This window comes from Zea mays, chromosome 1 (genome assembly GCF_902167145.1).
Source record: "Zea mays cultivar B73 chromosome 1, Zm-B73-REFERENCE-NAM-5.0, whole genome shotgun sequence".
Classification (NCBI taxonomy): domain Eukaryota; kingdom Viridiplantae; phylum Streptophyta; class Magnoliopsida; order Poales; family Poaceae; genus Zea; species Zea mays.
Genome location: NC_050096.1, coordinates 273,748,150 through 273,759,760, shown reverse-complemented (window position 1 = coordinate 273,759,760; position 11,611 = coordinate 273,748,150). Strand labels below are relative to the sequence as shown.

Below are 11,611 nucleotides of genomic sequence, written 5' to 3'. Positions count from 1 at the left end.
TTGTGGCCTCCTCAACGGGGAGTAGGTTTGCAAGAACCGAACCTCGGTAAAACAAATCCACGTGTCACTCTCCTTATTTGCTTGCGATTTGTTTTGCGCCCTCTCTTGCGGACTCATTTATTATTACTAACGCTAACCCCGGCTTGTAGTTGTGATTATTTTTGTAAATTTCAGTTTCGCCCTATTCACCCCCCCTCTAGGCGACTATCAATTGGTATCAGAGCCCGGTGCTTCATTAGAGCCTAACCGCTCGAAGTGATGTCGGGAGATCACGCCAAGAAGGAGATGGAGACCGGCGAAAAGCCCACTACAAGCTACGGGAGCACTTCATCGGAAGAGTCCCGCACCAAAAGGAGGGAGAAGAAGAAGAGCTCCTCCAACAAAGGGAAGGAGAAGAAATCTTCTTCTCACCACAAAGAGAAGAAGGAAAAATCTTCTTCCCACAAGCCGCATCGGAAAGGCGACAAGCACAAGAGGATGAGGAAGGTGGTCTACTACGAGACCGACACTTCATCAACTTCTACCTCCGACTCCGATGCGCCCTCCGTCACTTCTAAGCGCCAAGAGCGCAAGAAGTATAGTAAGATCCCCCTACGCTACCCTCGCATTCCTAAACACACACCTTTACTTTCCGTCCCATTAGGCAAACCACCAACTTTTAATGGTGAAGATTATGCTATGTGGAGTAATTTGATGCGATTTCATCTAACCTCTCTCCACAAAAGAATATGGGATGTTGTTGAGTATGGTGTACAGGTACCATCAATAGGGGATGAGGACTATGACACGGACGAAGTGGCCCAAATCGAGCACTTCAACTCCCAAGCCGCAACCATCCTCCTTGCCTCCCTAAGCAAGGAGGAATACAACAAAGTACAAGGATTGAAGAACGCCAAGGAGATTTGGGACCTACTCAAGACGGCGCACGAGGGTGATGAACTCACCAAGATCACCAAGCGGGAAACGATCGAGGGGGAGCTCGGTCGCTTCCGTCTTCGCCAAGGGGAGGAGCCACAAGACATGTACAACCGGCTCAAGACCTTGGTGAATCAAGTGCGCAACCTCGGGAGTACAAAGTGGGATGACCACGAAGTGGTTAAGGTTATTCTAAGAGCTCTTATTTTCCTTAACCCCACACAAGTTCAATTAATTCGTGGTAATCCAAGATATCCACTAATGACCCCCGAGGAAGTCATCGGGAATTTTGTTAGTTTTGAATGCATGATTAAGGGCTCCAAGAAGATCAACGAGCTTGACGAGCCCTCCACATCCGAGGCGCAACCGGTGGCCTTTAAGGCAACGGAGGAGAAGAAGGAGGAGTCTACACCAAGTAGACAACCAATTGACGCCTCCAAGCTCGACAATGAGGAGATGGCCCTAATCATCAAAAGCTTTAGGCAAATCCTCAAGCAACGGAAGGGGAAGGACTACAAACCTCGTTCCAAGAAGGTTTGCTACAAGTGTGGTAAGCCCGGTCACTTCATTGCAAAATGTCCTATGTCTAGTGACAGTGACAGGGGCGACGACAAGAAGGGAAGAAGAAAGGAGAAGAAGAAATACTACAAGAAGAAGGGCGGCGATGCCCATGTTTGTCGGGAGTGGGACTCCGACGAAAGCTCAAGCGACTCCTCCGACGACGAGGACGCCGCCAACATCGCCGTCACCAAGGGTCTTCTCTTCCCCAACGTCGGCCACAAGTGTCTCATGGCCAAGGACGGCAAAAAGAAGGTAAAATCAAGGTCCTCCACCAAATATGAAACATCTAGTGATGAGGATGATGATAAAAATGAGGAGGATAACTTGCGCATTCTTTTTGCTAACCTTAACATGGAACAAAAGGAAAAATTAAATGAACTAATTAGTGCCATCCATGAAAAGGATGATCTCTTGGACTCCCAAGAGGACTTCCTAATCAAGGAGAATAAGAAACATGTTAAGGTTAAAAATGCTTACGCTCTACAAGTTGAAAAATGTGAAAAATTGTCTAGTGAGCTAAGCACTTGCCGTGAGATGATTGACAACCTTAGAAATGAAAATGCTATTTTAAATGCTAAGGTTGATTCACATGTTTGTAATGTTTCAATTCCCAATCTTAAAAATGATAACGTTGACTTGCTTGCTAAGATTGATGAATTGAATGCATCTCTTGCTAGCCTTAGATTAGAGAATGAAAATTTAATTGCTAAGGCTAAAAATTTTGATGTTTGCAATGCTACTATTTCCGACCTTAGAACTAAGAATGAAATGTTGCATGCTAAGGTTGTAGAACTTAAATCTTGCAAACCCTCTACATCTAATGTTGAGCATGTTTCTATTTGCACTAGATGTAGAGATATTAATATTGAGGCTATCCATGATCACCTAGCCTTAATTAAAAAACAAAATGATCATATAGCTAAACTAGATGCTAAAATTGCCGAGCACAACTTAGAAAATGAGAAATTTAAATTTGCTCGTAGCATGCTTTATAATGGGAGACGCCCTGGCATCAAGGATGGCATTGGCTTCCAAAGGGGAGACAATGTCAAACTTAATGCCCCTCCTAAGAACTTGTCTAACTTTGTTAAGGGCAAAGCTCCCATGCCTCAGGATAACGAGGGTTACATTTTATACCCTGCAGGCTATCCTGAGAGCAAAATTAGGAAGATTCATTCTAGGAAGTCTCACTCTGGCCCTAACCATGCTTTCATGTATAAGGGTGAGACATCTAGTCCTAGGCAACCAACCCGTGCCAAGTTGCCTAAGAAGAAAATTCCTAATGCATCAAATGATCATGCCATTTCATTTAAAACTTTTGATGCATCTTATGTGCTTACTAGCAAATCCGGCAAAGTAGTTGCCAAATTTGTTGGGGGCAAACACAAGGGCTCCAAGACTTGTGTTTGGGTACCCAAAGTTCTTGTATCTAATGCCAAAGGACCCAAAACAGTTTGGGTACCTAAAGTCAAGAACTAAATTTGTTTTGTAGGTTTATGCATCCGGGGGCTCAAGTTGGATACTCGACAGCGGGTGCACAAACCACATGACCGGGGAGAAAAGGATGTTCTCCTCATATGAGAAAAACAAAGATCCCCAACGAGCTATTACATTTGGGGATGGAAATCAAGGGTTGGTCAAAGGTTTGGGTAAAATTGCTATTTCACCTGACCATTCCATTTCCAATGTTTTTCTTGTTGATTCACTAGATTACAACTTGCTTTCTGTTTCCCAATTATGTCAAATGGGCTACAACTGTCTTTTTACTGATATAGGTGTCACTGTCTTTAGAAGAAGTGATGATTCAATAGCATTTAAGGGTGTGTTAGAGGGTCAGCTATACTTAGTAGATTTTGATAGAGCTGAGCTCGACACATGTTTAATTGCTAAGACTAACATGGGTTGGCTCTGGCACCGCCGACTAGCCCATGTTGGGATGAAGAATCTTCATAAGCTTCTAAAGGGAGAGCACATTTTAGGACTAACCAATGTTCATTTTGAGAAAGACAGGATTTGTAGCGCATGCCAAGCAGGGAAGCAAGTTGGCACTCATCATCCACACAAGAACATAATGACGACTGACAGGCCACTGGAGCTGCTACACATGGATCTATTCGGCCCGATCGCTTACATAAGCATCGGCGGGAGTAAGTACTGTCTAGTTATTGTGGATGATTATTCTCGCTTCACTTGGGTATTCTTTTTACAGGAAAAATCTCAAACCCAAGAGACCTTAAAGGGATTCTTGAGACGAGCTCAAAATGAGTTCGGCTTAAGGATCAAGAAAATAAGAAGCGACAATGGGACGGAGTTCAAAAACTCTCAAATTGAAAGCTTCCTTGAGGAGGAGGGCATCAAGCATGAGTTCTCTTCTCCCTACACGCCACAACAAAACGGTGTAGTGGAGAGGAAGAATCGAACTCTATTGGACATGGCAAGAACCATGCTTGATGAGTACAAGACACCGGACCGGTTTTGGGCCGAAGCGGTCAACACCGCCTGCTACGCCATCAACCGGTTATATCTTCACCGAATCCTCAAGAAGACACCATATGAACTCCTAACCGGTAAAAAGCCCAACATTTCATATTTTAGAGTTTTTGGTAGCAAATGCTTCATTCTCATTAAAAGAGGTAGAAAATCTAAATTTGCTCCTAAAACTGTAGAAGGCTTTTTACTTGGTTATGATTCAAACACAAGGGCATATAGGGTCTTTAACAAGTCCACTGGACTAGTTGAAGTCTCTTGTGACGTTGTGTTTGATGAAACTAACGGCTCTCAAGTAGAGCAAGTTGATCTTGATGAGATAGGTGAAGAACAGGCTCCATGCATCGCACTAAGGAACATGTCCATCGGGGATGTGTGTCCTAAGGAATCCGAAGAGCCTCCAAGTACACAAGATCAACCATCCTCCTCCATGCAAGCATCTCCACCAACTCAAAATGAGGATGAGGCTCAAAATGATGAAGAGCAAAATCAAGAAGACGAGCCACCTCAAGATGATAGCAATGATCAAGGGGGAGATACAAATGATCAAGAAAAGGAGGATGAGGAAGAACCAAGACCGCCACACCCAAGAGTCCACCAAGCAATCCAACGAGATCACCCCGTCGACACCATCCTCGGCGACATTCATAAGGGGGTAACTACTCGATCTCGGGTTGCTCATTTTTGTGAACATTACTCTTTTGTTTCCTCTATTGAGCCACACAGGATAGAGGAAGCTCTCCAAGATTCGGATTGGGTGGTGGCGATGCAAGAGGAGCTCAACAATTTCACGAGGAATGAGGTATGGCATTTAGTTCCACGTCCTAACCAAAATGTTGTAGGAACCAAATGGGTCTTCCGCAACAAGCAAGATGAGCATGGTGTGGTGACAAGGAACAAAGCTCGACTCGTGGCCAAAGGGTATTCACAAGTCGAAGGTTTGGATTTTGGTGAAACCTATGCACCCGTAGCTAGGCTTGAGTCAATTCGCATATTATTGGCCTATGCTACTTACCATGGCTTTAAGCTCTATCAAATGGACGTGAAAAGTGCCTTCCTCAACGGACCAATCAAGGAAGAGGTCTATGTTGAGCAACCTCCCGGCTTTGAAGACAGTGAGTACCCTAACCATGTCTATAGGCTCTCTAAGGCGCTTTATGGGCTCAAGCAAGCCCCAAGAGCATGGTATGAATGCCTAAGAGATTTCCTTATTGCTAATGGCTTCAAAGTTGGCAAGGCCGATCCTACACTCTTTACTAAAACTCTTGAAAATGACTTGTTTGTATGCCAAATTTATGTTGATGATATTATATTTGGGTCTACTAACGAGTCTACATGTGAAGAGTTTAGTAGGATCATGACACAGAAATTCGAGATGTCGATGATGGGGGAGTTGAAGTATTTTCTAGGATTCCAAGTCAAGCAACTCCAAGAGGGCACCTTCATTAGCCAAACGAAGTACACTCAAGACATTCTTGCTAAGTTTGGGATGAAGGATGCCAAACCCATCAAGACACCCATGGGAACCAATGGGCATCTCGACCTCGACACGGGAGGTAAGTCCGTGGATCAAAAGGTATACCGGTCGATGATTGGTTCATTGCTTTATTTATGTGCATCTCGACCGGACATTATGCTTTCCGTTTGCATGTGTGCAAGATTTCAAGCCGACCCTAAGGAATCACACCTTACGGCCGTAAAACGAATCTTGAGATATTTGGCTTATACTCCTAAGTTTGGGCTTTGGTACCCTCGGGGATCCACATTTGATTTAATTGGTTATTCGGATGCCGATTGGGCGGGGTGCAAAATTAATAGGAAGAGCACATCAGGGACTTGCCAGTTCTTGGGAAGATCCTTGGTGTCTTGGGCTTCAAAGAAGCAAAATTCGGTCGCTCTTTCCACCGCCGAAGCCGAGTACATTGCCGCAGGACATTGTTGCGCGCAATTGCTTTGGATGAGGCAAACCCTGCGGGACTACGGTTACAAATTAACCAAAGTCCCTTTGCTATGTGATAATGAGAGTGCAATCAAAATGGCCGACAATCCCGTCGAGCATAGCCGCACTAAGCATATAGCCATTCGGTATCATTTTCTTAGGGATCACCAACAAAAGGGGGATATCGAGATTTCTTACATTAATACTAAAGATCAATTAGCCGATATCTTTACCAAGCCACTTGATGAACAATCTTTTACCAGACTTAGGCATGAGCTCAATATTCTTGATTCTAGAAATTTCTTTTGCTAAGCTTGCACACATAGCTCTTTTGAATACCTTTGATCATATCTCTTTTATATGCTATGACTAATGTGTTTTCAAGTTTGTTTCAAACCAAGTCATAGGTATATTGAAAGGGAATTGGAGTCTTCGGCGAAGACAAAGGCTTCCACTCCGTAACTCATACTTCGCCACCACTCCGAGCAACTCTCTCTTCTTTGGGGGAGAAATGAGCATCAAAGAAAAGGACTTCATCCTTGGGGGAGAGAGTAAAAGCTCAAACGCAAAAGGACTTCGTCTTTGGTATAATCTTAACTCACTTATTTATGACCAAAGGGGAAGATTGCACTTCGACGGCTCTAATGATTCCGTTTTTGGCGATTCATGCCAAAAAGGGGGAGAAATGAGCCCAAAGCAAAAGGACCGCACCACCACCAAATTCAAAAACTTAGTGCTTTCCAAAAGTATTTATCAATGGGTATCCTATTGTGTTCAAAAGGTGGAGAAAGTAGTATTTCAAAAATGGTATATCAAAACCCTCTTGAACACTAAGAGGTGGATCTCTTTTAGGGGGAGTTTTGTTTAGTCAAAGGAAAAGCATTTGAAACAGGGGGAGGAAATTTCAAATCTTGAAAATGCTTTTGCAAACTCTTATTTATTTACCTTTGACTATTTGCAAAAGATCTATGAAAAGGATTTACAAAAGGTTTTGCAAAAACAAAACAAGTGGTGCAAACGTGGTCCAAAATGTTATATAAGAAAGAAACATTCCTTGCATATCTTGTAAGTAGTTATATTGGCTCAATTCCAAGTAACCTTTTCACTTACATTATGCAAACTAGTTCAATTATGCACTTCTATATTTGCTTTGGTTTGTGTTGGCATCAATCACCAAAAAGGGGGAGATTGAAAGGGAATTAGGCTTACACCTAGTTCCTATATAATTTTGGTGGTTGAATTGCCCAACACAAATCTTTGGACTAACTAGTTTGCCCAAGTGTATAGACTATACAGGTGTAAAAGGTTCACACTCAGCCAATAAAAAAAGACCAAGTTTTGGATTCAATAAAGGAGCAAAGGGGCAACCGAGGGCACCCCTGGTCTGGCGCACCGGACTGTCCGGTGTGCCACCGGACAGTGAACAGTACCTGTCCGGTGCACCAGGGGACTTAGACTCCAACTCTTCACTCTCGGGAATTCTCGGAAGGCGGCGCGCTATAATTCACCGGACTGTCCGGTGTGCACCGGACATGTCCGGTGCTCCAAGGAAGCTCGGCCTCCTGAACTCACCCGCCTCGGGTTCGCGCGACAGCCGCTCCGCTATAATTCACCGGACTGTCCGGTGTGCACCGGACTGTCCGGTGTGCCAGCGGAGCAACGGCTCTCTGCGGCGCCAACGGCTCTCTGCGCAGCATTAAATGCGCGCGCAGCGCGCGCAGACGTCAGGGCTGCCCATACCGGTGCACCGGACATCAAACAGTGCATGTCCGGTGTGCACCGGACACCCAGGCGGGCCCACAAGTCAGAAGCTCCAACGGCTAGAATCCAACGGCAGTGATGACGTGGCAGGGGCACCGGACTGTCCGGTGTGCACCGGACTGTCCGGTGCGCCATCGAACAGAAGGCTCCAGCCAACGGTCAAGTTTGGTGGTTGGGGCTATAAATACCCCAACCACCCCACATTCATATCTATCCAAGTTTTCCAACTTCTAACCACTTACAAGAGCTAGGCATTCAATTCTAGACACATACAAAGAGATCAAATCCTCTCCAATTCCACTCAAGCCTTTAGTGACTAGCGAGAGAGATTTGCCGTGTTCTTTTGAGCTCTTGCGCTTGGATCGCATTCTTTCTTTCTCTTGTGCTCTTGTGATCAACACTCAATTGTAACCAAGGCAAGAGGCACCGATTGTGTGGTGGCCCTTGCGGGGAAGTTTTGTTCCCGGTTGATTGAGAAGAAGGAAAGCTCACTCGGTCCGAGGGACCGTTTGAGAGAGGGAAGGGTTGAAAGAGACCCGGCCTTTGTGGCCTCCTCAACGGGGAGTAGGTTTGCAAGAACCGAACCTCGGTAAAACAAATCCACGTGTCACTCTCCTTATTTGCTTGCGATTTGTTTTGCGCCCTCTCTTGCGGACTCATTTATTATTACTAACGCTAACCCCGGCTTGTAGTTGTGATTATTTTTGTAAATTTCAGTTTCGCCCTATTCACCCCCCCTCTAGGCGACTATCAGAAACGCACAAGAAATCATCCATAAAATAATCTAACGGAGCGTTTGGATCCCTTCATTTTAGAGAATTGGAATTCTTTTTTTTTTGAATGAGAGGGGCAAAAGATTTGCCGCTCCAATATATTAGAGAGGAGAAACATTTACAAGACACTCACACGAAGACAAAGAGGGAGAAAAAAGAGAGCAGAAGGGCAAAAACTCAAACGCCTACTGAGGTTAAACACAACACTGAGCCCAACAGGCCCCAACTAACCCAAAATGGCACCAACTAGTTCTTTCACTAAAGAAGCGACCTGGTCTGGATTCTTCTGTTGATTCCTGACATATTTAGTTTGGAATTTGATATTCCACCACTTTCCAAAGTTTTTCCAAAGTTATGATATAAGCTTATCTTAAATTCATGGGGTGGAGGATGAGAAATGATTTTATGTATTACTAGAATTTGTTTCTACTCTCTAACTTACAAGACGACATTCGACTTATTCCTCTGTAGTAAAAATATAGCAAATAAATATCTCCGACATCTTGTTAATAATACTATACTAATATATTTTGCATAAAATCGAATTAGTGTAATTGATATATTCCTAAATAACAATAAATATATGTAATTTAATTCTAATGATTCAAATCGGGCGTAAGAGAAAACAAAAAAAAATGTTGAAGAGGAAACAAACCTACAACATCTTGCCTTGCATCTTCCCACACTAGCCAGTCTGCCGATGACAATTTCTTATATAGAACATATCAGACATCTGAATCAAGTATGTCTCTTATTTTTAAAAAGTATGACCAATTATATTTATATCTATACAAAGCAGATTGCGTATAATTAGAATATAAACCATTCTATTTTTATAGAGATCCAACTTTTTTCAGTTCCGCAAATTGAAATCGTGAGACAGATCACGTATGACATAGACCATATGTCATACCATCATATGGTTATTATTATTTTGACATGTAAGTGAAGAGTGCAACCGTTATTACCAAGTGATCATGACCTACTTTTAAGTCTGGCAAGTTGTACGGGAAAAATATAATTGTGAATTTCATCTAAATTAAATTATTTAAGGTCCAACTAAGTTTGCTCAAAATAGTATCAATTAAGATTATAGATATATTCGAAGAATAAATTTTATTATGATGAATCTAGTAATAATTATTTGATTTCAAAAATATGGTACTAACTCCGTTCTCGAACATTTGTCATCTATTAGTTCATTTTTGAACTAAACCGCGACAAATAAAAAAGAACGAGATAATAGAAACTAGTCAATCTATAATGATATGGCTTGGTATTTTCAAGATGGAGGGAGTACAATGCTATTGAACTCAACGTGTTCTGATAGACAAAGCGTGAAAGGTAGCAATTTAAACAAGACAAGGCGCTAAATTATATTACTAGCTAGCGCTGTGTTTATTGGAGCGAAGGATCCATCCACTCAGCCCTTGCAAGCAAAACTGATGAGGTGGCTAAAGTTTACCTAAGCATCCAAACAATCTATTCCATTCTCTTGCTATATTACTCCTTCATTTTCGAGTTATAATTAGGGGTATTAATGGATGACAATCCAAATATTTATTCTCAATAAGTCAGAACTTATAATTAATTTTAGTTCAAAAATTAATAGAAATAGAGCCCCATCCTCTTAATCTGATTTGATCCTTAAATTTTATAATGTAAAATCTAGATCTCATTACCGCCTCTAGTTATACTAAACTATAACCTTTAGAGCTGACTCAGACAAAGATCCTAAAAAAATTCTCTGGGTTAACCATATACGTATAACCTGATATCATCGCTGACCACGAGAACACGCGCCCTGGTATGAAATTATGAAACTACAATTTGCATCTTCCATGTTCCCTTTCTTTCATCCTCTGCATTAGCGGTCAATCAACAATGTGCATGCCCGACATAGCAAGTTCTCTTCTCTCACGCATTTCATCAAGCAGCCTCCCAGCACCCTCCAAATGCAAAACTTCACATAACCATCAACCGTCAGGACCAGTCCACGCATTCAAAATGCATTTTCCCTGGGGGATTAGAAAAACACATGACCATAAGCACTCATTCAAGGCCGCATGAAGTGGATATTGGAGGCATCAAGATCAAAATTAACTTGTGTTGAGTTGACTTGTTTTCCCTAAGAACAAGAACAAGCAGACTTCTCAAGTGGATGCGGATGCTAGACAATTTGCCGTGGTACCTGAACTCCTGCAGTATCATTGCTAAATCACTTTGAACGCATTTAACAATGACAGTAGCTTAGGTGACGCGAAAAAATGCCACTATCTTACCTACTGCATGCCGGACTTTACTGTGTAATAGCAGCAGGAACACAACAGCTGCCAGCAGAAAGCAAAAGGGACTCATTCCAGCAGTGAGAGTGAGACCAGGAGCCCTGGGTGGGAAACTTCCATCCAAGATCGATTAATATGCCTGGGGAGAGGCATGTCGTTCCTCACCCGGGCTGTGAACCTCCTTCCTTCCAAAATTGTAGCTAAAAACGACAGCGTGCATATAAACAAGAAACAAGATTCAATATGATACCATTTTAAAGAGAAATGCACAATAATATACATGTTTGAATTGAGAATTATAGAGCAAAAGTTTGCGGTTTAGAAGACAGATCGTAATAAAAACTAGCTCCAATTACGCAGACCAGCATCATTTGCACAACCAACAAAAAAAAAAGCTTGGTTAGCACTACAATGCATGGTTTCTCCTGGTTGGTCCTTAAGAAAGATAGTACTGGAACAACATGATAGTTATATAGCATCAGCTGGAAACAATTAGAGTACCTTTGTACAAACGTGAATTACGTCGTCCGAAAAGGCCAAGCTTGAAACAAGTCAGACTTTTTTATTTGTTCCTATAAATTTCAGTTACTGTTGTAGTTCCATTCGACAGTCAGTCACCATGCAAGTTCTACTTATTCAGACGCATTTCTTGCTATGCAAAACAGGTATCACTCGCATTGAATTTTGTCCGCTCAATCAGCTAGAAGACCAAGCAATCTCCATCAACGAAGCTTGTGCTGGATGTCTAAACGAGGCGTACAGGCGATACGGCATACGGGTAAGGAGGAAGTCAGCTGTCCTAAATGTTTTTTCACAATAAGTTAGAACACTTAATTAATTTTAATTTAAAAATAAATAGAAATAAAGTATTCGATTTGATTTTTAAATTT

General features: G+C 42.4%; 1 long non-coding RNA gene across 1 annotated transcript; it reads right to left on the bottom strand.

Moving 5' to 3' along the window:
- Nucleotides 1-10,241: 10,241 nt before the first annotated feature.
- On the bottom strand, nucleotides 10,242-10,910 carry LOC103643885 (uncharacterized). The gene is made up of 3 exons (XR_561359.2): nucleotides 10,719-10,910; nucleotides 10,541-10,635; nucleotides 10,242-10,454 (listed from the first exon to the last, which is right to left on the bottom strand). It is a non-coding gene; the product is annotated as an uncharacterized lncRNA (long non-coding RNA).
- Nucleotides 10,911-11,611: the final 701 nt, after the last annotated feature.